A 6,420-nucleotide genomic window follows, 5' to 3' on the forward strand; every position below is an offset into this window, starting at 1 on the left:
GGGGGGGGGGAACCGACCCCGGGGGGTACCCCACGGTGGCCTGGCCCGCGATCGTGACCCACCAATCTGCGGGAGGGCCTGTGTTGTGGGGGCACTTCTTCCATTCGTGCCGGCCCCTGTAGGGCTCGGCCATGGCCAGCGCGGACCACCCTGCACATGCGGCAGACTATGTCGGCCGGTCTGCGCATGCGCTGAACCACGCCGGCTGTTCTGCACATGCACTAACTAACGTAGTTCCTTCTGCGCCGCAACTCCCGGTCGGCCCGACGCTGGAGTGGTTCGCGCCGTTTTTATGCCGGCATCGGAACATCACGCTGATTCGGGAGAATCCCGCCTTATTTTCTAAATGGGGAAATAGTTCGGAAAGCAGAAGCACAAAGGGACTTGGGAGTCCTTGTTCACGTTTCTCTTAAGGTTAATGTGCAGGTTCAGTCGGCAGTTAAGAAGGCAAATGCAATATTAGCATTCATGTCAAGAGGGCTAGAATAAAAGACCAGGGATAAACTTTGGAGGCTACATAAGGCTCTGGTCAGACCCCATTTGGAGTATTGTGAGCAGTTTTGGGCCTCATTTCTAAGGAATAATGTGCTGGCCTTGGAAAGGGTCCAGAGGGAGTTCACAAGAATGATTCCTGGAATGAAGAATTTGTATGAGGAACATTTGAGGACTCTGGGTCTGTACTCGTTGGAGTTTAGAAGAAAGACGTGCTTGTTAGGTGAATTGGACATTCTGAATTCTCCCTCAGCGTACCTGAACAGGCGCCAGAGTGTGGCAACGAGGGGATTTTCAGAGTAATTTCATTGCAGTGTTAATGTCAGCCTACTTGTGACAATAATTAAAAGAAAGAAAGAGAGTGAGTGATGAATCGAATGGGGAATTCAGGAGGAACGTCTTCTCCCAGAGGGTGGGTGAGAATGTGAATCAACAGTAACTTGGTGGAGGGGTTTGAACATATTTTCTACACTTGAAAAGCAATTTTTTCCTGGACTATGTGGCTAGAGGAGAGGCAATGGAACTAATTGGACAGCTCAATCGCGATGGGCTGAATGGCCCTCTTTTATAATGGATAACCCAATAACTGAAATCCCTGAGGAAAGGTTGGAGAGGTTGGGTTTGTATCCACTGGAGTTTAGAAAGTAAGAGGTTATTTGATCGAAACCTTCAAGAACTTGAGGGGTGCTGACAGGATGGATGTGAGAGTGTTATGTTATGTACTCTGGGATAACACAGGCTGCAACTCGATGCAGCTTTGACACAAAAGATACTCCAGACTTTGAAGTAAGTTCAATCTGATTTATTGAACCATTAGCACAGTTCTCTATGAGTTCGACTCTCCTGCTAATCTTGCTATAGTAACTCAGTCTAACTAACCAATCTGCTCTAAGCCACGTGGTGGGTGTGATGCTTCTGATCTGCCCCTGCCCTACTCTCTAAGTGTCGCCTGTGGAAAGAGACAGAGCATGTGTGCCCTGTCCTTATATATGAGTTGTGTAATGCCCCCTTGTGGTAGTGTCACCTCTGAGTGTCTTGACTGCCCATTGGTCGTGTCCTATTCTATGTGTTCATTAGCTGTATGTCTGCATGTCATGATGTCACTGGTGCTCCCTCTAGTGTTTACTTAGTCTTAGTGTATTTACATTTGCCCCTTGTGTATTTACAGTGATGCATATCACCACAGAGAGGATGTTTGCTCTTGCTGCAGAATCTAAAACTAGGGGGTCAAAGGGGTCGCCTTTTATGACAGACATGTGGAGAATGTATTCTCTCAGAGGGTCACGGGTCTCTGGAACTCGCTTTCTCAAAAGGCAGTGGAAGCAGAATATCTGTAAGGCAGGGGTAGATAGACTCTTGATTAACATGGGGGTGAAAGGTTATCGGGGCTCGGTAGGAATGTTGGGGTAAGATCGGGCACGTTCTTATTGGATAGCGGAGCAGGCTCGAGGGGCTGAGTGGCCTCCTCCTGGTCCTAATTAGCATGTACATGTGTAAAGCTTTACCTGATCTCGGTCCTCTGGTCCCACCCCACATGATGGCTCTTACCCGTCACCTGAAGCAACGGCGATGCTCACCCAGAAATAAATCAGAACAAAAACAAATCCAGGAAAGGTGAGAATTCCTGACAAGTTCTGATCAAAAGAAAGAAAGAGAGTGAGTGATGAATCGAATGGGGAATTCAGGAGGAACGTCTTCTCCCAGAGGGTGGGTGAGAATGTGAATCAACAGTAACTTGGTGGAGGGATTTGAACATATTTTCTACACTTGAAAAGCAATTTTTCCTGGACCCTCAGCCCCCCTTCCACTGCCTCCCCCCGCCCACTCACCTCCTCCAGGCACAGTAACTGGCAGATGTTCCTCGTGTAGCAAGTGGGAGTGAGAGCAGCTAGACACGGCAGCAAGAGCTGATGTTTGATAGCTGGGACCAGGGACAGCCGTCAGTGTCTCCGCCAGCCACCATTGCAGTGTGGAGGTGCCCGGGAGAGATTTCCAACCCTGCCAGGGGGGGGTCGGTGTAATGTCAACTGATGCAACATGCATGTCGCTGCAGTGGTGAAATATTCGCTTGCCCAAGTCACCAGAGAATTTTCTGTGAAGCTCTGACTATGAATTTTACATGAGGCTTTCATTGGAAGTGTAAGTGCCTGTCAGGCAGTGTGTTGCTGCTGCTTTAGCAACCAGCTGAGTGAAGTTACCATCCAGATGCTGCACTTGTTCAATAGAAAATCTGTTGTTAGCTTGTTGATCAAGGGATAAATATTGATCATCACACCCTGCTCCTTAAATAAAGCTGCAAGATATTTTACACATCAGGCAGCCAGAGGATATCCATTTAACATCTTACCTCAAAAATGGTACCTCCCTCAGTACTGACCCTCTGACAGTGCTGCACTCCCTCAGTACTGACCCTCTGACAGTGCGGCACTCCCTCAGTACTGACCCTCTGACAGTGCAGCACTCCCTCAGTACTGACCCTCTGACAGTGCAGCACTCCCTCAGTACTGACCCTCTGACAGTGCGGCACTCCCTCAGCACTGACCCTCTGACAGTGCGGCACTCCCTCAGTACTGACCCTCTGACAGTGCGGCACTCCCTCAGCACTGACCCTCTGACAGTGCGGCGCTCCCTCAGTACTGACCCTCTGACAGAGCAGCACTCCCTCAGTACTGACCCTCTGACAGTGCAGCACTCCCTCAGTACTGACCCTCTGACAGTGCGGCACTCCCTCAGTACTGACCCTCTGACAGTGCAGCACTCCCTCAGTACTGACCCTCTGACAGTGCAGCACTCCCTCAGTACTGACCCTCTGACAGTGCAGCACTCCCTCAGTACTGACCCTCTGACAGTGCAGCACTCCCTCAGTACTGATCCCTCTTGACAGTTTAGCACTCTCTCAGTACTGACCCTCTGACAGTGCGGCACTCCCTCAGTACTGACCCTCTGTCAGTGCGGCACTCCCTCAGTACTGACCCTCTGACAGTGCAGCACTCCCTCAGTACTGACCCTCTGACAGTGCAGCTGCTCCCTCAGTACTGACCCTCTGACAGTTGGCAGCTCCCTCAGTACTGACCCTTCTGACAGTTGCGGCGCTCCCTCAGTACTGACCCTCTGACAGTGCGGCGCTCCCTCAGTACGGGGGCAGCACGGTAGCATGGTGGTTAGCATCAATGCTTCACAGCTCAAGGGTCCCAGGTTCGATTCCCGGCTGGGTCACTGTCTGTGTGGAGTCTGCACGTCCTCCCCGTGTGTGCGTGGGTTTCCTCCGGGTGCTCCGGTTTCCTCCCACAGTCCAAAGATGTGCGGGTTAGGTGGATTGGCCAGGCTAAATTGCCCATAGTGTCCTAACAAAAAATAAGGTTAATGGGGGGGTTGTTGGGTTACTGGTATAGGGTGGATACGTGGGCTTGAGTGGGGTGATCATTGCTCGGCACAACATCGAGGGCCGAAGGGCCTGTTCTGTGCTGTACTGTTCTAAAAAAAAAGTACTGACCCTCTGACAGTGCGGCACTCCCTCAGTACTGACCCTCTGACAGTGCAGCACTCCCTCAGTACTGACCCTCTGACAGTGCAGCACTCCCTCAGTACTGACCCTCTGACAGTGCAGCACTCCCTCAGTACTGACCCTCTGACAGTGCAGCACTCCCTCAGTACTGACCCTCTGACAGTGCGGCACTCCCTCAGTACTGACCCTCTGACAATGCGGCACTCCCTCAGTACTGACCCTCTGACAGTGCGGCACTCCCTCAGTACTGACCCTCTGACAAGTGCGGCACTCCCTCAGTACTGACCCTCTGACAGTGCGGCACTCCCTCAGTACTGACCCTCTGACAGTGCGGCACTCCCTCAGTACTGACCCTCTGACAGTGCAGCACTCCCTCAGTACTGACCCTCTGACAGTGCAGCACTCCCTCAGTACTGACCCTCTGACAGTGCGGCACTCCCTCAGTACTGACCCTCTGACAGTGCTGCACTCCCTCAGTACTGACCCTCTGACAGTGCGGCACTCCCTCAGTACTGACCCTCTGACAATGCGGCACTCCCTCAGTACTGACCCTCTGACAGTGCGGCACTCCCACAGTACTGACCCTCTGACAGTGCGGCACTCCCTCGGTACTGACCCTCTGACAGTGCAGCATTCCCTCAGTACTGACCCTCTGACAGTGCGGCACTCCCTCAGTACTGACCCTCTGACAGTGCGGCACTCCCTCAGTACTGACCCTCTGACAGTGCGGCACTCCCTCAGTACTGACCCTCTGACAAGTGCGGCACTCCCTCAGTACTGACCCTCTGACAGTGCGGCACTCCCTCAGTACTGACCCTCTGACAATGCGGCACTCCCTCAGTACTGACCATCTGACAGTGCAGCACTCCCTCAGTACTGACCCTCTGACAGTGCAGCACTCCCTCAGTACTGACCCTCTGACAGTGCAGCACTCCCTCAGTACTGACCCTCTGACAGTGCAGCACTCCCTCAGTACTGACCCTCTGACAGTGCAGCACTCCCTCAGTACTGACCCTCTGACAGTGCAGCACTCCCTCAGTACTGACCCTCTGACAGTGCTGCACTCCCTCAGTACTGACCCTCTGACAGTGCAGCTCCCTCAGTACTGACCCTCTGACAGTGCAGCACTCCCTCAGTACTGACCCTCTGACAGTGCAGCACTCCCTCAGTACTGACCCTCTGACAGTGCAGCACTCCCTCAGTACTGACCCTCCGACAATGCGGCACTCCCTCAGTACTGACCCTCTGACAGTGCGGCACTACCTCAGTGCAGTACTGAAACGTCAGTGTGGATCACGTTTGTGGAGAATGGCTCAAACGCACAACAGTCAGTCCCTGGGGTGATTGGATGACTGATGTGAGGTTCACACATTTCTCATTTACACAAGAAACTCACAGCTTCTACTGAATCTGATTGTTGGGGAAGAAAGAGCCTGGGAACCAAATTTGTCTCCCAACTGGGAAAATCTCGACTCAGACTCTGAAAGAATTGACGCGTGATACACTGAATTAGAATAAAATATCAATGCTTCTCTGACTGCAACAACACTGACAACTGGAATTAACGAGTGCTGTGTGAGCATCATTGGAGACCAACTCTGCAACCCAGCCTCAATCTGCATCAACTGGTTGGTTCTGTTAACTGAAGGATGTTAGGCTCCATATTCCAGGCGCTCAAAGACTCGAGCACAATATTGAGGCTGAATCTCCCAGTGCAGTTCGGAGCCAGTGCTGCTCTATTGGTGATACCATCTTTCAGATAAACATGGGCCATGCCGAGCAGATGCCAAAGGTCCCACAGCCACTATTCTGGTGTTGTCTGGGGGTAGTCCCTGGTGCCTGGGGCCAGCATTACGTTATTTAGATCTGTGATCTTTGTGGGATCTTGCTGTGCACAAAATGTTTGCTGTCTTGCCGTTTGGCTTTGTGATATGGGGAACTTGTGCGAGACTCCTGTGTTAATACACATCTATCTTTTGTTCTTTACAGGCACAGTGCGTGTGTAGACTGCGGCATAGGGAATGTGTGGGGTCACAGTAAAATACCAACAGAGTCTGAAATCACAGTGAGAGGCAGGAGTGAGTCTGATAGAAGGTTAGAGAGATTGGTTTGACAGGACCCTATTATCACCACATCACCCAACAGCAGAAAAGCAGAACATTCGCTATCTGCCACAAACTCGCAGCAATTTATTAGTTCTGTACATAGAATTACTCCATCTGTCAGAAAGGAACTCTGAGAAAGAGGGGCTGCCTCAGTGTGAATCCCTATCCAAATCCTTTGGTTGTTTAAATAACTGATCATATATTTCATACTCACAGTGCATCATGTCCTTCCCTTTCTGTACAGGAACAGAGTGTAATACAGTGTCATATGGTGTAATTTGCTGTCACCTGGTGTAATGTGGTGTTATATGGTGTAAT

The sequence above is a fragment of the Scyliorhinus canicula genome, chromosome 18 (assembly GCF_902713615.1).
Source record: "Scyliorhinus canicula chromosome 18, sScyCan1.1, whole genome shotgun sequence".
NCBI lineage: Eukaryota > Metazoa > Chordata > Chondrichthyes > Carcharhiniformes > Scyliorhinidae > Scyliorhinus > Scyliorhinus canicula.